The sequence below is a fragment of the Alosa pseudoharengus genome, unplaced genomic scaffold (assembly GCF_046254945.1).
Source record: "Alosa pseudoharengus isolate Yale_2024_CS ecotype anadromous, Long Island Sound unplaced genomic scaffold, YU_APseudo_1.1 YU_APseudo_1.1_scf_6, whole genome shotgun sequence".
Lineage (NCBI taxonomy): Eukaryota > Metazoa > Chordata > Actinopteri > Clupeiformes > Clupeidae > Alosa > Alosa pseudoharengus.
Window position 1 is genome coordinate 37,544,717 of NW_027468848.1, and position 17,370 is coordinate 37,562,086.

Consider the following 17,370-nt stretch of genomic DNA (forward strand, 5'->3'; position numbering starts at 1 on the left):
ATATTAGCTGATTTTACTCAAAGGAACAAAATGAAATCTGCCCTTTTACTACAGACCTGACTATTTTTGCTACCACCCAAAATTCTGGCACAAGGTGTAATTGCATTCAGTTGAGAGCGGTGCCTTTGCCACTCCAGAGAGTGAAGACAGTCAGACAGGTAAAAGAAATGCTTGAGTTCAGCAGTGTTGAGGGCGTTTCAGCCGCAGTGTGATACAAAATAAGCGACAGTCTGCTACGACTCGCTGTGCAGGGGGTATAGCTCAGTGGTAGAGCATTTGACTGCAGATCAAGAGGTCCCAGGTTCAAATCCTGGTGCCCCCTCAAACATGCTCGCAAGCTGGCGTACCAAATCCGTTTGCCTAACTGTTTTGCCGTTTTGTGTCAGCCTGGTAAAGTGGTCACTCCGTGACCTGAAAGCAAATGCTTCAACTGAAAATGAAAGGACTGCTGAAAATGTGTCTCCTCAGTCTCCTCCGCAAAAAACACAAGCTGCGAGCAGCTCGTCTCACTTTAGCTCTGCCAGTCAGGATGGCCGAGCGGTCTAAGGCGCCAGACTCAAGGCGACGTGCCTTCCTCAGGCAAGGGATTTCTGGTCTCCGAATGGAGGCGTGGGTTCGAATCCCACTTCTGACATGGGCTTTTATTTGAAGTGGCAATGGACAGACCCATCGCAGGGAAGTGGTTGTGCGAGAAAAGACCTCAAAATGGACACCGGTGAGGCTGACTGGCTATTTTCCAACATCAAGTCCTCCATGGAAGGTTAGCTGATTTTACTCAAAGGAACAAAATGAAATCTGCCCTTTTCCTACAGACCTGACTATTTTTGCTACCACCCAAAATTCTGGCACAAGGTGTAATTGCATTCAGTTGAGAGCGGTGCCTTTGCCACTCCAGAGAGTGAAGACAGTCAGACAGGTAAAAGAAATGCTTGAGTTCAGCAGTGTTGAGGGCGTTTCAGCCGCAGTTTGATACAAAATAAGCGACAGTCTGCTCCCACTCGCTGTGCAGGGGGTATAGCTCAGTGGTAGAGCATTTGACTGCAGATCAAGAGGTCCCAGGTTCAAATCCTGGTGCCCCCTCAAACATGCTCGCAAGCTGGCGTGCGCAAATCCGTTTGCCTAACTGTTTTGCCGTTTTTGTGTCAGCCTGGTAAAGTGGTCACTCCGTGACCTGAAAGCAAATGCTTCAACTGAAAATGAAAGGACTGCTGAAAATGTGTCTCCTCAGTCTCCACCGCAAAAAACACAAGCTGCGAGCAGCTCGTCTCACTTTAGCTCTGCCAGTCAGGATGGCCGAGCGGTCTAAGGCGCCAGACTCAAGGCGACGTGCCTTCCTCAGGCAAGGGATTTCTGGTCTCCGAATGGAGGCGTGGGTTCGAATCCCACTTCTGACATGGGCTTTTATTTGAAGTGGCAATGGACAGACCCATCGCAGGGAAGTGGTTGTGCGAGAAAAGACCTCAAAATGGACACCGGTGAGGCTGACTGGCTATTTTCCAACATCAAGTCCTCCATGGAATATTAGCTGATTTTACTCAAAGGAACAAAATGAAATCTGCCCTTTTACTACAGACCTGACTATTTTTGCTACCACCCAAAATTCTGGCACAAGGTGTAATTGCATTCAGTTGAGAGCGGTGCCTTTGCCACTCCAGAGAGTGAAGACAGTCAGACAGGTAAAAGAAATGCTTGAGTTCAGCAGTGTTGAGGGCGTTTCAGCCGCAGTGTGATACAAAATAAGCGACAGTCTGCTCCGACTCGCTGTGCAGGGGGTATAGCTCAGTGGTAGAGCATTTGACTGCAGATCAAGAGGTCCCAGGTTCAAATCCTGGTGCCCCCTCAAACATGCTCGCAAGCTGGCGTACCAAATCCGTTTGCCTAACTGTTTTGCCGTTTTGTGTCAGCCTGGTAAAGTGGTCACTCCGTGACCTGAAAGCAAATGCTTCAACTGAAAATGAAAGGACTGCTGAAAATGTGTCTCCTCAGTCTCCTCCGCAAAAAACACAAGCTGCGAGCAGCTCGTCTCACTTTAGCTCTGCCAGTCAGGATGGCCGAGCGGTCTAAGGCGCCAGACTCAAGGCGACGTGCCTTCCTCAGGCAAGGGATTTCTGGTCTCCGAATGGAGGCGTGGGTTCGAATCCCACTTCTGACATGGGCTTTTATTTGAAGTGGCAATGGACAGACCCATCGCAGGGAAGTGGTTGTGCGAGAAAAGACCTCAAAATGGACACCGGTGAGGCTGACTGGCTATTTTCCAACATCAAGTCCTCCATGGAAGGTTAGCTGATTTTACTCAAAGGAACAAAATGAAATCTGCCCTTTTACTACAGACCTGACTATTTTTGCTACCACCCAAAATTCTGGCACAAGGTGTAATTGCATTCAGTTGAGAGCGGTGCCTTTGCCACTCCAGAGAGTGAAGACAGTCAGACAGGTAAAAGAAATGCTTGAGTTCAGCAGTGTTGAGGGCGTTTCAGCCGCAGTTTGATACAAAATAAGCGACAGTCTGCTCCCACTCGCTGTGCAGGGGGTATAGCTCAGTGGTAGAGCATTTGACTGCAGATCAAGAGGTCCCAGGTTCAAATCCTGGTGCCCCCTCAAACATGCTCGCAAGCTGGCGTGCGCAAATCCGTTTGCCTAACTGTTTTGCCGTTTTTGTGTCAGCCTGGTAAAGTGGTCACTCCGTGACCTGAAAGCAAATGCTTCAACTGAAAATGAAAGGACTGCTGAAAATGTGTCTCCTCAGTCTCCACCGCAAAAAACACAAGCTGCGAGCAGCTCGTCTCACTTTAGCTCTGCCAGTCAGGATGGCCGAGCGGTCTAAGGCGCCAGACTCAAGGCGACGTGCCTTCCTCAGGCAAGGGATTTCTGGTCTCCGAATGGAGGCGTGGGTTCGAATCCCACTTCTGACATGGGCTTTTATTTGAAGTGGCAATGGACAGACCCATCGCAGGGAAGTGGTTGTGCGAGAAAAGACCTCAAAATGGACACCGGTGAGGCTGACTGGCTATTTTCCAACATCAAGTCCTCCATGGAATATTAGCTGATTTTACTCAAAGGAACAAAATGAAATCTGCCCTTTTACTACAGACCTGACTATTTTTGCTACCACCCAAAATTCTGGCACAAGGTGTAATTGCATTCAGTTGAGAGCGGTGCCTTTGCCACTCCAGAGAGTGAAGACAGTCAGACAGGTAAAAGAAATGCTTGAGTTCAGCAGTGTTGAGGGCGTTTCAGCCGCAGTGTGATACAAAATAAGCGACAGTCTGCTCCGACTCGCTGTGCAGGGGGTATAGCTCAGTGGTAGAGCATTTGACTGCAGATCAAGAGGTCCCAGGTTCAAATCCTGGTGCCCCCTCAAACATGCTCGCAAGCTGGCGTACCAAATCCGTTTGCCTAACTGTTTTGCCGTTTTGTGTCAGCCTGGTAAAGTGGTCACTCCGTGACCTGAAAGCAAATGCTTCAACTGAAAATGAAAGGACTGCTGAAAATGTGTCTCCTCAGTCTCCTCCGCAAAAAACACAAGCTGCGAGCAGCTCGTCTCACTTTAGCTCTGCCAGTCAGGATGGCCGAGCGGTCTAAGGCGCCAGACTCAAGGCGACGTGCCTTCCTCAGGCAAGGGATTTCTGGTCTCCGAATGGAGGCGTGGGTTCGAATCCCACTTCTGACATGGGCTTTTATTTGAAGTGGCAATGGACAGACCCATCGCAGGGAAGTGGTTGTGCGAGAAAAGACGTCAAAATGGACACCGGTGAGGCTGACTGGCTATTTTCCAACATCAAGTCCTCCATGGAATATTAGCTGATTTTACTCAAAGGAACAAAATGAAATCTGCCCTTTTACTACAGACCTGACTATTTTTGCTACCACCCAAAATTCTGGCACAAGGTGTAATTGCATTCAGTTGAGAGCGGTGCCTTTGCCACTCCAGAGAGTGAAGACAGTCAGACAGGTAAAAGAAATGCTTGAGTTCAGCAGTGTTGAGGGCGTTTCAGCCGCAGTGTGATACAAAATAAGCGACAGTCTGCTCCGACTCGCTGTGCAGGGGGTATAGCTCAGTGGTAGAGCATTTGACTGCAGATCAAGAGGTCCCAGGTTCAAATCCTGGTGCCCCCTCAAACATGCTCGCAAGCTGGCGTACCAAATCCGTTTGCCTAACTGTTTTGCCGTTTTGTGTCAGCCTGGTAAAGTGGTCACTCCGTGACCTGAAAGCAAATGCTTCAACTGAAAATGAAAGGACTGCTGAAAATGTGTCTCCTCAGTCTCCTCCGCAAAAAACACAAGCTGCGAGCAGCTCGTCTCACTTTAGCTCTGCCAGTCAGGATGGCCGAGCGGTCTAAGGCGCCAGACTCAAGGCGACGTGCCTTCCTCAGGCAAGGGATTTCTGGTCTCCGAATGGAGGCGTGGGTTCGAATCCCACTTCTGACATGGGCTTTTATTTGAAGTGGCAATGGACAGACCCATCGCAGGGAAGTGGTTGTGCGAGAAAAGACCTCAAAATGGACACCGGTGAGGCTGACTGGCTATTTTCCAACATCAAGTCCTCCATGGAAGGTTAGCTGATTTTACTCAAAGGAACAAAATGAAATCTGCCCTTTTCCTACAGACCTGACTATTTTTGCTACCACCCAAAATTCTGGCACAAGGTGTAATTGCATTCAGTTGAGAGCGGTGCCTTTGCCACTCCAGAGAGTGAAGACAGTCAGACAGGTAAAAGAAATGCTTGAGTTCAGCAGTGTTGAGGGCGTTTCAGCCGCAGTTTGATACAAAATAAGCGACAGTCTGCTCCCACTCGCTGTGCAGGGGGTATAGCTCAGTGGTAGAGCATTTGACTGCAGATCAAGAGGTCCCAGGTTCAAATCCTGGTGCCCCCTCAAACATGCTCGCAAGCTGGCGTGCGCAAATCCGTTTGCCTAACTGTTTTGCCGTTTTTGTGTCAGCCTGGTAAAGTGGTCACTCCGTGACCTGAAAGCAAATGCTTCAACTGAAAATGAAAGGACTGCTGAAAATGTGTCTCCTCAGTCTCCACCGCAAAAAACACAAGCTGCGAGCAGCTCGTCTCACTTTAGCTCTGCCAGTCAGGATGGCCGAGCGGTCTAAGGCGCCAGACTCAAGGCGACGTGCCTTCCTCAGGCAAGGGATTTCTGGTCTCCGAATGGAGGCGTGGGTTCGAATCCCACTTCTGACATGGGCTTTTATTTGAAGTGGCAATGGACAGACCCATCGCAGGGAAGTGGTTGTGCGAGAAAAGACGTCAAAATGGACACCGGTGAGGCTGACTGGCTATTTTCCAACATCAAGTCCTCCATGGAATATTAGCTGATTTTACTCAAAGGAACAAAATGAAATCTGCCCTTTTACTACAGACCTGACTATTTTTGCTACCACCCAAAATTCTGGCACAAGGTGTAATTGCATTCAGTTGAGAGCGGTGCCTTTGCCACTCCAGAGAGTGAAGACAGTCAGACAGGTAAAAGAAATGCTTGAGTTCAGCAGTGTTGAGGGCGTTTCAGCCGCAGTGTGATACAAAATAAGCGACAGTCTGCTCCGACTCGCTGTGCAGGGGGTATAGCTCAGTGGTAGAGCATTTGACTGCAGATCAAGAGGTCCCAGGTTCAAATCCTGGTGCCCCCTCAAACATGCTCGCAAGCTGGCGTACCAAATCCGTTTGCCTAACTGTTTTGCCGTTTTGTGTCAGCCTGGTAAAGTGGTCACTCCGTGACCTGAAAGCAAATGCTTCAACTGAAAATGAAAGGACTGCTGAAAATGTGTCTCCTCAGTCTCCTCCGCAAAAAACACAAGCTGCGAGCAGCTCGTCTCACTTTAGCTCTGCCAGTCAGGATGGCCGAGCGGTCTAAGGCGCCAGACTCAAGGCGACGTGCCTTCCTCAGGCAAGGGATTTCTGGTCTCCGAATGGAGGCGTGGGTTCGAATCCCACTTCTGACATGGGCTTTTATTTGAAGTGGCAATGGACAGACCCATCGCAGGGAAGTGGTTGTGCGAGAAAAGACCTCAAAATGGACACCGGTGAGGCTGACTGGCTATTTTCCAACATCAAGTCCTCCATGGAAGGTTAGCTGATTTTACTCAAAGGAACAAAATGAAATCTGCCCTTTTACTACAGACCTGACTATTTTTGCTACCACCCAAAATTCTGGCACAAGGTGTAATTGCATTCAGTTGAGAGCGGTGCCTTTGCCACTCCAGAGAGTGAAGACAGTCAGACAGGTAAAAGAAATGCTTGAGTTCAGCAGTGTTGAGGGCGTTTCAGCCGCAGTTTGATACAAAATAAGCGACAGTCTGCTCCCACTCGCTGTGCAGGGGGTATAGCTCAGTGGTAGAGCATTTGACTGCAGATCAAGAGGTCCCAGGTTCAAATCCTGGTGCCCCCTCAAACATGCTCGCAAGCTGGCGTGCGCAAATCCGTTTGCCTAACTGTTTTGCCGTTTTTGTGTCAGCCTGGTAAAGTGGTCACTCCGTGACCTGAAAGCAAATGCTTCAACTGAAAATGAAAGGACTGCTGAAAATGTGTCTCCTCAGTCTCCACCGCAAAAAACACAAGCTGCGAGCAGCTCGTCTCACTTTAGCTCTGCCAGTCAGGATGGCCGAGCGGTCTAAGGCGCCAGACTCAAGGCGACGTGCCTTCCTCAGGCAAGGGATTTCTGGTCTCCGAATGGAGGCGTGGGTTCGAATCCCACTTCTGACATGGGCTTTTATTTGAAGTGGCAATGGACAGACCCATCGCAGGGAAGTGGTTGTGCGAGAAAAGACGTCAAAATGGACACCGGTGAGGCTGACTGGCTATTTTCCAACATCAAGTCCTCCATGGAATATTAGCTGATTTTACTCAAAGGAACAAAATGAAATCTGCCCTTTTACTACAGACCTGACTATTTTTGCTACCACCCAAAATTCTGGCACAAGGTGTAATTGCATTCAGTTGAGAGCGGTGCCTTTGCCACTCCAGAGAGTGAAGACAGTCAGACAGGTAAAAGAAATGCTTGAGTTCAGCAGTGTTGAGGGCGTTTCAGCCGCAGTGTGATACAAAATAAGCGACAGTCTGCTCCGACTCGCTGTGCAGGGGGTATAGCTCAGTGGTAGAGCATTTGACTGCAGATCAAGAGGTCCCAGGTTCAAATCCTGGTGCCCCCTCAAACATGCTCGCAAGCTGGCGTACCAAATCCGTTTGCCTAACTGTTTTGCCGTTTTGTGTCAGCCTGGTAAAGTGGTCACTCCGTGACCTGAAAGCAAATGCTTCAACTGAAAATGAAAGGACTGCTGAAAATGTGTCTCCTCAGTCTCCTCCGCAAAAAACACAAGCTGCGAGCAGCTCGTCTCACTTTAGCTCTGCCAGTCAGGATGGCCGAGCGGTCTAAGGCGCCAGACTCAAGGCGACGTGCCTTCCTCAGGCAAGGGATTTCTGGTCTCCGAATGGAGGCGTGGGTTCGAATCCCACTTCTGACATGGGCTTTTATTTGAAGTGGCAATGGACAGACCCATCGCAGGGAAGTGGTTGTGCGAGAAAAGACCTCAAAATGGACACCGGTGAGGCTGACTGGCTATTTTCCAACATCAAGTCCTCCATGGAAGGTTAGCTGATTTTACTCAAAGGAACAAAATGAAATCTGCCCTTTTCCTACAGACCTGACTATTTTTGCTACCACCCAAAATTCTGGCACAAGGTGTAATTGCATTCAGTTGAGAGCGGTGCCTTTGCCACTCCAGAGAGTGAAGACAGTCAGACAGGTAAAAGAAATGCTTGAGTTCAGCAGTGTTGAGGGCGTTTCAGCCGCAGTTTGATACAAAATAAGCGACAGTCTGCTCCCACTCGCTGTGCAGGGGGTATAGCTCAGTGGTAGAGCATTTGACTGCAGATCAAGAGGTCCCAGGTTCAAATCCTGGTGCCCCCTCAAACATGCTCGCAAGCTGGCGTGCGCAAATCCGTTTGCCTAACTGTTTTGCCGTTTTTGTGTCAGCCTGGTAAAGTGGTCACTCCGTGACCTGAAAGCAAATGCTTCAACTGAAAATGAAAGGACTGCTGAAAATGTGTCTCCTCAGTCTCCACCGCAAAAAACACAAGCTGCGAGCAGCTCGTCTCACTTTAGCTCTGCCAGTCAGGATGGCCGAGCGGTCTAAGGCGCCAGACTCAAGGCGACGTGCCTTCCTCAGGCAAGGGATTTCTGGTCTCCGAATGGAGGCGTGGGTTCGAATCCCACTTCTGACATGGGCTTTTATTTGAAGTGGCAATGGACAGACCCATCGCAGGGAAGTGGTTGTGCGAGAAAAGACGTCAAAATGGACACCGGTGAGGCTGACTGGCTATTTTCCAACATCAAGTCCTCCATGGAATATTAGCTGATTTTACTCAAAGGAACAAAATGAAATCTGCCCTTTTACTACAGACCTGACTATTTTTGCTACCACCCAAAATTCTGGCACAAGGTGTAATTGCATTCAGTTGAGAGCGGTGCCTTTGCCACTCCAGAGAGTGAAGACAGTCAGACAGGTAAAAGAAATGCTTGAGTTCAGCAGTGTTGAGGGCGTTTCAGCCGCAGTGTGATACAAAATAAGCGACAGTCTGCTCCGACTCGCTGTGCAGGGGGTATAGCTCAGTGGTAGAGCATTTGACTGCAGATCAAGAGGTCCCAGGTTCAAATCCTGGTGCCCCCTCAAACATGCTCGCAAGCTGGCGTACCAAATCCGTTTGCCTAACTGTTTTGCCGTTTTGTGTCAGCCTGGTAAAGTGGTCACTCCGTGACCTGAAAGCAAATGCTTCAACTGAAAATGAAAGGACTGCTGAAAATGTGTCTCCTCAGTCTCCTCCGCAAAAAACACAAGCTGCGAGCAGCTCGTCTCACTTTAGCTCTGCCAGTCAGGATGGCCGAGCGGTCTAAGGCGCCAGACTCAAGGCGACGTGCCTTCCTCAGGCAAGGGATTTCTGGTCTCCGAATGGAGGCGTGGGTTCGAATCCCACTTCTGACATGGGCTTTTATTTGAAGTGGCAATGGACAGACCCATCGCAGGGAAGTGGTTGTGCGAGAAAAGACCTCAAAATGGACACCGGTGAGGCTGACTGGCTATTTTCCAACATCAAGTCCTCCATGGAAGGTTAGCTGATTTTACTCAAAGGAACAAAATGAAATCTGCCCTTTTACTACAGACCTGACTATTTTTGCTACCACCCAAAATTCTGGCACAAGGTGTAATTGCATTCAGTTGAGAGCGGTGCCTTTGCCACTCCAGAGAGTGAAGACAGTCAGACAGGTAAAAGAAATGCTTGAGTTCAGCAGTGTTGAGGGCGTTTCAGCCGCAGTTTGATACAAAATAAGCGACAGTCTGCTCCCACTCGCTGTGCAGGGGGTATAGCTCAGTGGTAGAGCATTTGACTGCAGATCAAGAGGTCCCAGGTTCAAATCCTGGTGCCCCCTCAAACATGCTCGCAAGCTGGCGTGCGCAAATCCGTTTGCCTAACTGTTTTGCCGTTTTTGTGTCAGCCTGGTAAAGTGGTCACTCCGTGACCTGAAAGCAAATGCTTCAACTGAAAATGAAAGGACTGCTGAAAATGTGTCTCCTCAGTCTCCACCGCAAAAAACACAAGCTGCGAGCAGCTCGTCTCACTTTAGCTCTGCCAGTCAGGATGGCCGAGCGGTCTAAGGCGCCAGACTCAAGGCGACGTGCCTTCCTCAGGCAAGGGATTTCTGGTCTCCGAATGGAGGCGTGGGTTCGAATCCCACTTCTGACATGGGCTTTTATTTGAAGTGGCAATGGACAGACCCATCGCAGGGAAGTGGTTGTGCGAGAAAAGACGTCAAAATGGACACCGGTGAGGCTGACTGGCTATTTTCCAACATCAAGTCCTCCATGGAATATTAGCTGATTTTACTCAAAGGAACAAAATGAAATCTGCCCTTTTACTACAGACCTGACTATTTTTGCTACCACCCAAAATTCTGGCACAAGGTGTAATTGCATTCAGTTGAGAGCGGTGCCTTTGCCACTCCAGAGAGTGAAGACAGTCAGACAGGTAAAAGAAATGCTTGAGTTCAGCAGTGTTGAGGGCGTTTCAGCCGCAGTGTGATACAAAATAAGCGACAGTCTGCTCCGACTCGCTGTGCAGGGGGTATAGCTCAGTGGTAGAGCATTTGACTGCAGATCAAGAGGTCCCAGGTTCAAATCCTGGTGCCCCCTCAAACATGCTCGCAAGCTGGCGTACCAAATCCGTTTGCCTAACTGTTTTGCCGTTTTGTGTCAGCCTGGTAAAGTGGTCACTCCGTGACCTGAAAGCAAATGCTTCAACTGAAAATGAAAGGACTGCTGAAAATGTGTCTCCTCAGTCTCCTCCGCAAAAAACACAAGCTGCGAGCAGCTCGTCTCACTTTAGCTCTGCCAGTCAGGATGGCCGAGCGGTCTAAGGCGCCAGACTCAAGGCGACGTGCCTTCCTCAGGCAAGGGATTTCTGGTCTCCGAATGGAGGCGTGGGTTCGAATCCCACTTCTGACATGGGCTTTTATTTGAAGTGGCAATGGACAGACCCATCGCAGGGAAGTGGTTGTGCGAGAAAAGACCTCAAAATGGACACCGGTGAGGCTGACTGGCTATTTTCCAACATCAAGTCCTCCATGGAAGGTTAGCTGATTTTACTCAAAGGAACAAAATGAAATCTGCCCTTTTCCTACAGACCTGACTATTTTTGCTACCACCCAAAATTCTGGCACAAGGTGTAATTGCATTCAGTTGAGAGCGGTGCCTTTGCCACTCCAGAGAGTGAAGACAGTCAGACAGGTAAAAGAAATGCTTGAGTTCAGCAGTGTTGAGGGCGTTTCAGCCGCAGTTTGATACAAAATAAGCGACAGTCTGCTCCCACTCGCTGTGCAGGGGGTATAGCTCAGTGGTAGAGCATTTGACTGCAGATCAAGAGGTCCCAGGTTCAAATCCTGGTGCCCCCTCAAACATGCTCGCAAGCTGGCGTGCGCAAATCCGTTTGCCTAACTGTTTTGCCGTTTTTGTGTCAGCCTGGTAAAGTGGTCACTCCGTGACCTGAAAGCAAATGCTTCAACTGAAAATGAAAGGACTGCTGAAAATGTGTCTCCTCAGTCTCCACCGCAAAAAACACAAGCTGCGAGCAGCTCGTCTCACTTTAGCTCTGCCAGTCAGGATGGCCGAGCGGTCTAAGGCGCCAGACTCAAGGCGACGTGCCTTCCTCAGGCAAGGGATTTCTGGTCTCCGAATGGAGGCGTGGGTTCGAATCCCACTTCTGACATGGGCTTTTATTTGAAGTGGCAATGGACAGACCCATCGCAGGGAAGTGGTTGTGCGAGAAAAGACGTCAAAATGGACACCGGTGAGGCTGACTGGCTATTTTCCAACATCAAGTCCTCCATGGAATATTAGCTGATTTTACTCAAAGGAACAAAATGAAATCTGCCCTTTTACTACAGACCTGACTATTTTTGCTACCACCCAAAATTCTGGCACAAGGTGTAATTGCATTCAGTTGAGAGCGGTGCCTTTGCCACTCCAGAGAGTGAAGACAGTCAGACAGGTAAAAGAAATGCTTGAGTTCAGCAGTGTTGAGGGCGTTTCAGCCGCAGTGTGATACAAAATAAGCGACAGTCTGCTCCGACTCGCTGTGCAGGGGGTATAGCTCAGTGGTAGAGCATTTGACTGCAGATCAAGAGGTCCCAGGTTCAAATCCTGGTGCCCCCTCAAACATGCTCGCAAGCTGGCGTACCAAATCCGTTTGCCTAACTGTTTTGCCGTTTTGTGTCAGCCTGGTAAAGTGGTCACTCCGTGACCTGAAAGCAAATGCTTCAACTGAAAATGAAAGGACTGCTGAAAATGTGTCTCCTCAGTCTCCTCCGCAAAAAACACAAGCTGCGAGCAGCTCGTCTCACTTTAGCTCTGCCAGTCAGGATGGCCGAGCGGTCTAAGGCGCCAGACTCAAGGCGACGTGCCTTCCTCAGGCAAGGGATTTCTGGTCTCCGAATGGAGGCGTGGGTTCGAATCCCACTTCTGACATGGGCTTTTATTTGAAGTGGCAATGGACAGACCCATCGCAGGGAAGTGGTTGTGCGAGAAAAGACCTCAAAATGGACACCGGTGAGGCTGACTGGCTATTTTCCAACATCAAGTCCTCCATGGAAGGTTAGCTGATTTTACTCAAAGGAACAAAATGAAATCTGCCCTTTTACTACAGACCTGACTATTTTTGCTACCACCCAAAATTCTGGCACAAGGTGTAATTGCATTCAGTTGAGAGCGGTGCCTTTGCCACTCCAGAGAGTGAAGACAGTCAGACAGGTAAAAGAAATGCTTGAGTTCAGCAGTGTTGAGGGCGTTTCAGCCGCAGTTTGATACAAAATAAGCGACAGTCTGCTCCCACTCGCTGTGCAGGGGGTATAGCTCAGTGGTAGAGCATTTGACTGCAGATCAAGAGGTCCCAGGTTCAAATCCTGGTGCCCCCTCAAACATGCTCGCAAGCTGGCGTGCGCAAATCCGTTTGCCTAACTGTTTTGCCGTTTTTGTGTCAGCCTGGTAAAGTGGTCACTCCGTGACCTGAAAGCAAATGCTTCAACTGAAAATGAAAGGACTGCTGAAAATGTGTCTCCTCAGTCTCCACCGCAAAAAACACAAGCTGCGAGCAGCTCGTCTCACTTTAGCTCTGCCAGTCAGGATGGCCGAGCGGTCTAAGGCGCCAGACTCAAGGCGACGTGCCTTCCTCAGGCAAGGGATTTCTGGTCTCCGAATGGAGGCGTGGGTTCGAATCCCACTTCTGACATGGGCTTTTATTTGAAGTGGCAATGGACAGACCCATCGCAGGGAAGTGGTTGTGCGAGAAAAGACGTCAAAATGGACACCGGTGAGGCTGACTGGCTATTTTCCAACATCAAGTCCTCCATGGAATATTAGCTGATTTTACTCAAAGGAACAAAATGAAATCTGCCCTTTTACTACAGACCTGACTATTTTTGCTACCACCCAAAATTCTGGCACAAGGTGTAATTGCATTCAGTTGAGAGCGGTGCCTTTGCCACTCCAGAGAGTGAAGACAGTCAGACAGGTAAAAGAAATGCTTGAGTTCAGCAGTGTTGAGGGCGTTTCAGCCGCAGTGTGATACAAAATAAGCGACAGTCTGCTCCAACTCGCTGTGCAGGGGGTATAGCTAAGTGGTAGAGCATTTGACTGCAGATCAAGAGGTCCCAGATTCAAATCCTGGTGCCCCCTCAAACATGCTCGCAAGCTGGCGTACCAAATCCGTTTGCCTAACTGTTTTGCCGTTTTGTGTCAGCCTGGTAAAGTGGTCACTCCGTGACCTGAAAGCAAATGCTTCAACTGAAAATGAAAGGACTGCTGAAAATGTGTCTCCTCAGTCTCCTCCGCAAAAAACACAAGGTGCGAGCAGCTCGTCTCACTTTAGCTCTGCCAGTCAGGATGGCCGAGCGGTCTAAGGCGCCAGACTCAAGGCGACGTGCCTTCCTCAGGCAAGGGATTTCTGGTCTCCGAATGGAGGCGTGGGTTCGAATCCCACTTCTGACATGGGCTTTTATTTGAAGTGGCAATGGACAGACCCATCGCAGGGAAGTGGTTGTGCGAGAAAAGACGTCAAAATGGACACCGGTGAGGCTGACTGGCTATTTTCCAACATCAAGTCCTCCATGGAATATTAGCTGATTTTACTCAAAGGAACAAAATGAAATCTGCCCTTTTACTACAGACCTGACTATTTTTGCTACCACCCAAAATTCTGGCACAAGGTGTAATTGCATTCAGTTGAGAGCGGTGCCTTTGCCACTCCAGAGAGTGAAGACAGTCAGACAGGTAAAAGAAATGCTTGAGTTCAGCAGTGTTGAGGGCGTTTCAGCCGCAGTTTGATACAAAATAAGCGACAGTCTGCTCCCACTCGCTGTGCAGGGGGTATAGCTCAGTGGTAGAGCATTTGACTGCAGATCAAGAGGTCCCAGGTTCAAATCCTGGTGCCCCCTCAAACATGCTCGCAAGCTGGCGTGCGCAAATCCGTTTGCCTAACTGTTTTGCCGTTTTTGTGTCAGCCTGGTAAAGTGGTCACTCCGTGACCTGAAAGCAAATGCTTCAACTGAAAATGAAAGGACTGCTGAAAATGTGTCTCCTCAGTCTCCACCGCAAAAAACACAAGCTGCGAGCAGCTCGTCTCACTTTAGCTCTGCCAGTCAGGATGGCCGAGCGGTCTAAGGCGCCAGACTCAAGGCGACGTGCCTTCCTCAGGCAAGGGATTTCTGGTCTCCGAATGGAGGCGTGGGTTCGAATCCCACTTCTGACATGGGCTTTTATTTGAAGTGGCAATGGACAGACCCATCGCAGGGAAGTGGTTGTGCGAGAAAAGACCTCAAAATGGACACCGGTGAGGCTGACTGGCTATTTTCCAACATCAAGTCCTCCATGGAATATTAGCTGATTTTACTCAAAGGAACAAAATGAAATCTGCCCTTTTACTACAGACCTGACTATTTTTGCTACCACCCAAAATTCTGGCACAAGGTGTAATTGCATTCAGTTGAGAGCGGTGCCTTTGCCACTCCAGAGAGTGAAGACAGTCAGACAGGTAAAAGAAATGCTTGAGTTCAGCAGTGTTGAGGGCGTTTCAGCCGCAGTGTGATACAAAATAAGCGACAGTCTGCTCCGACTCGCTGTGCAGGGGGTATAGCTCAGTGGTAGAGCATTTGACTGCAGATCAAGAGGTCCCAGGTTCAAATCCTGGTGCCCCCTCAAACATGCTCGCAAGCTGGCGTACCAAATCCGTTTGCCTAACTGTTTTGCCGTTTTGTGTCAGCCTGGTAAAGTGGTCACTCCGTGACCTGAAAGCAAATGCTTCAACTGAAAATGAAAGGACTGCTGAAAATGTGTCTCCTCAGTCTCCTCCGCAAAAAACACAAGCTGCGAGCAGCTCGTCTCACTTTAGCTCTGCCAGTCAGGATGGCCGAGCGGTCTAAGGCGCCAGACTCAAGGCGACGTGCCTTCCTCAGGCAAGGGATTTCTGGTCTCCGAATGGAGGCGTGGGTTCGAATCCCACTTCTGACATGGGCTTTTATTTGAAGTGGCAATGGACAGACCCATCGCAGGGAAGTGGTTGTGCGAGAAAAGACGTCAAAATGGACACCGGTGAGGCTGACTGGCTATTTTCCAACATCAAGTCCTCCATGGAATATTAGCTGATTTTACTCAAAGGAACAAAATGAAATCTGCCCTTTTACTACAGACCTGACTATTTTTGCTACCACCCAAAATTCTGGCACAAGGTGTAATTGCATTCAGTTGAGAGCGGTGCCTTTGCCACTCCAGAGAGTGAAGACAGTCAGACAGGTAAAAGAAATGCTTGAGTTCAGCAGTGTTGAGGGCGTTTCAGCCGCAGTGTGATACAAAATAAGCGACAGTCTGCTCCGACTCGCTGTGCAGGGGGTATAGCTCAGTGGTAGAGCATTTGACTGCAGATCAAGAGGTCCCAGGTTCAAATCCTGGTGCCCCCTCAAACATGCTCGCAAGCTGGCGTACCAAATCCGTTTGCCTAACTGTTTTGCCGTTTTGTGTCAGCCTGGTAAAGTGGTCACTCCGTGACCTGAAAGCAAATGCTTCAACTGAAAATGAAAGGACTGCTGAAAATGTGTCTCCTCAGTCTCCTCCGCAAAAAACACAAGCTGCGAGCAGCTCGTCTCACTTTAGCTCTGCCAGTCAGGATGGCCGAGCGGTCTAAGGCGCCAGACTCAAGGCGACGTGCCTTCCTCAGGCAAGGGATTTCTGGTCTCCGAATGGAGGCGTGGGTTCGAATCCCACTTCTGACATGGGCTTTTATTTGAAGTGGCAATGGACAGACCCATCGCAGGGAAGTGGTTGTGCGAGAAAAGACCTCAAAATGGACACCGGTGAGGCTGACTGGCTATTTTCCAACATCAAGTCCTCCATGGAAGGTTAGCTGATTTTACTCAAAGGAACAAAATGAAATCTGCCCTTTTCCTACAGACCTGACTATTTTTGCTACCACCCAAAATTCTGGCACAAGGTGTAATTGCATTCAGTTGAGAGCGGTGCCTTTGCCACTCCAGAGAGTGAAGACAGTCAGACAGGTAAAAGAAATGCTTGAGTTCAGCAGTGTTGAGGGCGTTTCAGCCGCAGTTTGATACAAAATAAGCGACAGTCTGCTCCCACTCGCTGTGCAGGGGGTATAGCTCAGTGGTAGAGCATTTGACTGCAGATCAAGAGGTCCCAGGTTCAAATCCTGGTGCCCCCTCAAACATGCTCGCAAGCTGGCGTGCGCAAATCCGTTTGCCTAACTGTTTTGCCGTTTTTGTGTCAGCCTGGTAAAGTGGTCACTCCGTGACCTGAAAGCAAATGCTTCAACTGAAAATGAAAGGACTGCTGAAAATGTGTCTCCTCAGTCTCCACCGCAAAAAACACAAGCTGCGAGCAGCTCGTCTCACTTTAGCTCTGCCAGTCAGGATGGCCGAGCGGTCTAAGGCGCCAGACTCAAGGCGACGTGCCTTCCTCAGGCAAGGGATTTCTGGTCTCCGAATGGAGGCGTGGGTTCGAATCCCACTTCTGACATGGGCTTTTATTTGAAGTGGCAATGGACAGACCCATCGCAGGGAAGTGGTTGTGCGAGAAAAGACGTCAAAATGGACACCGGTGAGGCTGACTGGCTATTTTCCAACATCAAGTCCTCCATGGAATATTAGCTGATTTTACTCAAAGGAACAAAATGAAATCTGCCCTTTTACTACAGACCTGACTATTTTTGCTACCACCCAAAATTCTGGCACAAGGTGTAATTGCATTCAGTTGAGAGCGGTGCCTTTGCCACTCCAGAGAGTGAAGACAGTCAGACAGGTAAAAGAAATGCTTGAGTTCAGCAGTGTTGAGGGCGTTTCAGCCGCAGTGTGATACAAAATAAGCGACAGTCTGCTCCGACTCGCTGTGCAGGGGGTATAGCTCAGTGGTAGAGCATTTGACTGCAGATCAAGAGGTCCCAGGTTCAAATCCTGGTGCCCCCTCAAACATGCTCGCAAGCTGGCGTACCAAATCCGTTTGCCTTACTGTTTTGCCGTTTTGTGTCAGCCTGGTAAAGTGGTCACTCCGTGACCTGAAAGCAAATGCTTCAACTGAAAATGAAAGGACTGCTGAAAATGTGTCTCCTCAGTCTCCTCCGCAAAAAACACAAGCTGCGAGCAGCTCGTCTCACTTTAGCTCTGCCAGTCAGGATGGCCGAGCGGTCTAAGGCGCCAGACTCAAGGCGACGTGCCTTCCTCAGGCAAGGGATTTCTGGTCTCCGAATGGAGGCGTGGGTTCGAATCCCACTTCTGACATGGGCTTTTATTTGAAGTGGCAATGGACAGACCCATCGCA

General features: G+C 49.4%; 46 non-coding genes across 46 annotated transcripts; all 46 read left to right on the top strand.

The window, feature by feature from the left end:
• Positions 1-250: 250 nt before the first annotated feature.
• On the top strand, positions 251-322 carry trnac-gca (transfer RNA cysteine (anticodon GCA)). Its single transcript has one exon. It is a non-coding gene; the product is annotated as a tRNA-Cys (tRNA).
• Positions 323-523: 201 nt separating this feature from the next.
• trnal-caa (transfer RNA leucine (anticodon CAA)) lies at positions 524-634 on the top strand. Its single transcript has 2 exons — positions 524-561; positions 589-634. It is a non-coding gene; the product is annotated as a tRNA-Leu (tRNA).
• A 374-nt stretch (positions 635-1,008) lies between these two features.
• On the top strand, positions 1,009-1,080 carry trnac-gca (transfer RNA cysteine (anticodon GCA)). The gene has a single exon. It is a non-coding gene; the product is annotated as a tRNA-Cys (tRNA).
• Positions 1,081-1,283: 203 nt separating this feature from the next.
• On the top strand, positions 1,284-1,394 carry trnal-caa (transfer RNA leucine (anticodon CAA)). Its single transcript has 2 exons — positions 1,284-1,321; positions 1,349-1,394. It is a non-coding gene; the product is annotated as a tRNA-Leu (tRNA).
• Positions 1,395-1,768: 374 nt separating this feature from the next.
• On the top strand, positions 1,769-1,840 carry trnac-gca (transfer RNA cysteine (anticodon GCA)). Its single transcript has one exon. It is a non-coding gene; the product is annotated as a tRNA-Cys (tRNA).
• A 201-nt stretch (positions 1,841-2,041) lies between these two features.
• Positions 2,042-2,152, top strand: trnal-caa (transfer RNA leucine (anticodon CAA)). Its single transcript has 2 exons — positions 2,042-2,079; positions 2,107-2,152. It is a non-coding gene; the product is annotated as a tRNA-Leu (tRNA).
• A 374-nt stretch (positions 2,153-2,526) lies between these two features.
• Positions 2,527-2,598, top strand: trnac-gca (transfer RNA cysteine (anticodon GCA)). Its single transcript has one exon. It is a non-coding gene; the product is annotated as a tRNA-Cys (tRNA).
• Positions 2,599-2,801: 203 nt separating this feature from the next.
• Positions 2,802-2,912, top strand: trnal-caa (transfer RNA leucine (anticodon CAA)). The gene is made up of 2 exons: positions 2,802-2,839; positions 2,867-2,912. It is a non-coding gene; the product is annotated as a tRNA-Leu (tRNA).
• A 374-nt stretch (positions 2,913-3,286) lies between these two features.
• Positions 3,287-3,358, top strand: trnac-gca (transfer RNA cysteine (anticodon GCA)). Its single transcript has one exon. It is a non-coding gene; the product is annotated as a tRNA-Cys (tRNA).
• Positions 3,359-3,559: 201 nt separating this feature from the next.
• On the top strand, positions 3,560-3,670 carry trnal-caa (transfer RNA leucine (anticodon CAA)). The gene is made up of 2 exons: positions 3,560-3,597; positions 3,625-3,670. It is a non-coding gene; the product is annotated as a tRNA-Leu (tRNA).
• A 374-nt stretch (positions 3,671-4,044) lies between these two features.
• Positions 4,045-4,116, top strand: trnac-gca (transfer RNA cysteine (anticodon GCA)). The gene has a single exon. It is a non-coding gene; the product is annotated as a tRNA-Cys (tRNA).
• Positions 4,117-4,317: 201 nt separating this feature from the next.
• Positions 4,318-4,428, top strand: trnal-caa (transfer RNA leucine (anticodon CAA)). Its single transcript has 2 exons — positions 4,318-4,355; positions 4,383-4,428. It is a non-coding gene; the product is annotated as a tRNA-Leu (tRNA).
• Positions 4,429-4,802: 374 nt separating this feature from the next.
• Positions 4,803-4,874, top strand: trnac-gca (transfer RNA cysteine (anticodon GCA)). The gene has a single exon. It is a non-coding gene; the product is annotated as a tRNA-Cys (tRNA).
• Positions 4,875-5,077: 203 nt separating this feature from the next.
• On the top strand, positions 5,078-5,188 carry trnal-caa (transfer RNA leucine (anticodon CAA)). Its single transcript has 2 exons — positions 5,078-5,115; positions 5,143-5,188. It is a non-coding gene; the product is annotated as a tRNA-Leu (tRNA).
• A 374-nt stretch (positions 5,189-5,562) lies between these two features.
• On the top strand, positions 5,563-5,634 carry trnac-gca (transfer RNA cysteine (anticodon GCA)). Its single transcript has one exon. It is a non-coding gene; the product is annotated as a tRNA-Cys (tRNA).
• A 201-nt stretch (positions 5,635-5,835) lies between these two features.
• On the top strand, positions 5,836-5,946 carry trnal-caa (transfer RNA leucine (anticodon CAA)). The gene is made up of 2 exons: positions 5,836-5,873; positions 5,901-5,946. It is a non-coding gene; the product is annotated as a tRNA-Leu (tRNA).
• Positions 5,947-6,320: 374 nt separating this feature from the next.
• On the top strand, positions 6,321-6,392 carry trnac-gca (transfer RNA cysteine (anticodon GCA)). Its single transcript has one exon. It is a non-coding gene; the product is annotated as a tRNA-Cys (tRNA).
• Positions 6,393-6,595: 203 nt separating this feature from the next.
• On the top strand, positions 6,596-6,706 carry trnal-caa (transfer RNA leucine (anticodon CAA)). The gene is made up of 2 exons: positions 6,596-6,633; positions 6,661-6,706. It is a non-coding gene; the product is annotated as a tRNA-Leu (tRNA).
• Positions 6,707-7,080: 374 nt separating this feature from the next.
• On the top strand, positions 7,081-7,152 carry trnac-gca (transfer RNA cysteine (anticodon GCA)). Its single transcript has one exon. It is a non-coding gene; the product is annotated as a tRNA-Cys (tRNA).
• A 201-nt stretch (positions 7,153-7,353) lies between these two features.
• Positions 7,354-7,464, top strand: trnal-caa (transfer RNA leucine (anticodon CAA)). The gene is made up of 2 exons: positions 7,354-7,391; positions 7,419-7,464. It is a non-coding gene; the product is annotated as a tRNA-Leu (tRNA).
• Positions 7,465-7,838: 374 nt separating this feature from the next.
• On the top strand, positions 7,839-7,910 carry trnac-gca (transfer RNA cysteine (anticodon GCA)). The gene has a single exon. It is a non-coding gene; the product is annotated as a tRNA-Cys (tRNA).
• Positions 7,911-8,113: 203 nt separating this feature from the next.
• Positions 8,114-8,224, top strand: trnal-caa (transfer RNA leucine (anticodon CAA)). The gene is made up of 2 exons: positions 8,114-8,151; positions 8,179-8,224. It is a non-coding gene; the product is annotated as a tRNA-Leu (tRNA).
• Positions 8,225-8,598: 374 nt separating this feature from the next.
• trnac-gca (transfer RNA cysteine (anticodon GCA)) lies at positions 8,599-8,670 on the top strand. Its single transcript has one exon. It is a non-coding gene; the product is annotated as a tRNA-Cys (tRNA).
• Positions 8,671-8,871: 201 nt separating this feature from the next.
• trnal-caa (transfer RNA leucine (anticodon CAA)) lies at positions 8,872-8,982 on the top strand. The gene is made up of 2 exons: positions 8,872-8,909; positions 8,937-8,982. It is a non-coding gene; the product is annotated as a tRNA-Leu (tRNA).
• A 374-nt stretch (positions 8,983-9,356) lies between these two features.
• On the top strand, positions 9,357-9,428 carry trnac-gca (transfer RNA cysteine (anticodon GCA)). The gene has a single exon. It is a non-coding gene; the product is annotated as a tRNA-Cys (tRNA).
• A 203-nt stretch (positions 9,429-9,631) lies between these two features.
• Positions 9,632-9,742, top strand: trnal-caa (transfer RNA leucine (anticodon CAA)). Its single transcript has 2 exons — positions 9,632-9,669; positions 9,697-9,742. It is a non-coding gene; the product is annotated as a tRNA-Leu (tRNA).
• A 374-nt stretch (positions 9,743-10,116) lies between these two features.
• Positions 10,117-10,188, top strand: trnac-gca (transfer RNA cysteine (anticodon GCA)). The gene has a single exon. It is a non-coding gene; the product is annotated as a tRNA-Cys (tRNA).
• A 201-nt stretch (positions 10,189-10,389) lies between these two features.
• trnal-caa (transfer RNA leucine (anticodon CAA)) lies at positions 10,390-10,500 on the top strand. Its single transcript has 2 exons — positions 10,390-10,427; positions 10,455-10,500. It is a non-coding gene; the product is annotated as a tRNA-Leu (tRNA).
• A 374-nt stretch (positions 10,501-10,874) lies between these two features.
• On the top strand, positions 10,875-10,946 carry trnac-gca (transfer RNA cysteine (anticodon GCA)). Its single transcript has one exon. It is a non-coding gene; the product is annotated as a tRNA-Cys (tRNA).
• Positions 10,947-11,149: 203 nt separating this feature from the next.
• Positions 11,150-11,260, top strand: trnal-caa (transfer RNA leucine (anticodon CAA)). The gene is made up of 2 exons: positions 11,150-11,187; positions 11,215-11,260. It is a non-coding gene; the product is annotated as a tRNA-Leu (tRNA).
• Positions 11,261-11,634: 374 nt separating this feature from the next.
• On the top strand, positions 11,635-11,706 carry trnac-gca (transfer RNA cysteine (anticodon GCA)). The gene has a single exon. It is a non-coding gene; the product is annotated as a tRNA-Cys (tRNA).
• Positions 11,707-11,907: 201 nt separating this feature from the next.
• On the top strand, positions 11,908-12,018 carry trnal-caa (transfer RNA leucine (anticodon CAA)). Its single transcript has 2 exons — positions 11,908-11,945; positions 11,973-12,018. It is a non-coding gene; the product is annotated as a tRNA-Leu (tRNA).
• Positions 12,019-12,392: 374 nt separating this feature from the next.
• On the top strand, positions 12,393-12,464 carry trnac-gca (transfer RNA cysteine (anticodon GCA)). The gene has a single exon. It is a non-coding gene; the product is annotated as a tRNA-Cys (tRNA).
• Positions 12,465-12,667: 203 nt separating this feature from the next.
• trnal-caa (transfer RNA leucine (anticodon CAA)) lies at positions 12,668-12,778 on the top strand. Its single transcript has 2 exons — positions 12,668-12,705; positions 12,733-12,778. It is a non-coding gene; the product is annotated as a tRNA-Leu (tRNA).
• A 374-nt stretch (positions 12,779-13,152) lies between these two features.
• On the top strand, positions 13,153-13,224 carry trnac-gca (transfer RNA cysteine (anticodon GCA)). Its single transcript has one exon. It is a non-coding gene; the product is annotated as a tRNA-Cys (tRNA).
• Positions 13,225-13,425: 201 nt separating this feature from the next.
• On the top strand, positions 13,426-13,536 carry trnal-caa (transfer RNA leucine (anticodon CAA)). Its single transcript has 2 exons — positions 13,426-13,463; positions 13,491-13,536. It is a non-coding gene; the product is annotated as a tRNA-Leu (tRNA).
• A 374-nt stretch (positions 13,537-13,910) lies between these two features.
• Positions 13,911-13,982, top strand: trnac-gca (transfer RNA cysteine (anticodon GCA)). The gene has a single exon. It is a non-coding gene; the product is annotated as a tRNA-Cys (tRNA).
• Positions 13,983-14,185: 203 nt separating this feature from the next.
• trnal-caa (transfer RNA leucine (anticodon CAA)) lies at positions 14,186-14,296 on the top strand. Its single transcript has 2 exons — positions 14,186-14,223; positions 14,251-14,296. It is a non-coding gene; the product is annotated as a tRNA-Leu (tRNA).
• A 374-nt stretch (positions 14,297-14,670) lies between these two features.
• Positions 14,671-14,742, top strand: trnac-gca (transfer RNA cysteine (anticodon GCA)). The gene has a single exon. It is a non-coding gene; the product is annotated as a tRNA-Cys (tRNA).
• Positions 14,743-14,943: 201 nt separating this feature from the next.
• trnal-caa (transfer RNA leucine (anticodon CAA)) lies at positions 14,944-15,054 on the top strand. The gene is made up of 2 exons: positions 14,944-14,981; positions 15,009-15,054. It is a non-coding gene; the product is annotated as a tRNA-Leu (tRNA).
• A 374-nt stretch (positions 15,055-15,428) lies between these two features.
• On the top strand, positions 15,429-15,500 carry trnac-gca (transfer RNA cysteine (anticodon GCA)). The gene has a single exon. It is a non-coding gene; the product is annotated as a tRNA-Cys (tRNA).
• A 201-nt stretch (positions 15,501-15,701) lies between these two features.
• trnal-caa (transfer RNA leucine (anticodon CAA)) lies at positions 15,702-15,812 on the top strand. The gene is made up of 2 exons: positions 15,702-15,739; positions 15,767-15,812. It is a non-coding gene; the product is annotated as a tRNA-Leu (tRNA).
• Positions 15,813-16,186: 374 nt separating this feature from the next.
• trnac-gca (transfer RNA cysteine (anticodon GCA)) lies at positions 16,187-16,258 on the top strand. Its single transcript has one exon. It is a non-coding gene; the product is annotated as a tRNA-Cys (tRNA).
• Positions 16,259-16,461: 203 nt separating this feature from the next.
• On the top strand, positions 16,462-16,572 carry trnal-caa (transfer RNA leucine (anticodon CAA)). Its single transcript has 2 exons — positions 16,462-16,499; positions 16,527-16,572. It is a non-coding gene; the product is annotated as a tRNA-Leu (tRNA).
• A 374-nt stretch (positions 16,573-16,946) lies between these two features.
• Positions 16,947-17,018, top strand: trnac-gca (transfer RNA cysteine (anticodon GCA)). Its single transcript has one exon. It is a non-coding gene; the product is annotated as a tRNA-Cys (tRNA).
• Positions 17,019-17,219: 201 nt separating this feature from the next.
• On the top strand, positions 17,220-17,330 carry trnal-caa (transfer RNA leucine (anticodon CAA)). The gene is made up of 2 exons: positions 17,220-17,257; positions 17,285-17,330. It is a non-coding gene; the product is annotated as a tRNA-Leu (tRNA).
• Positions 17,331-17,370: the final 40 nt, after the last annotated feature.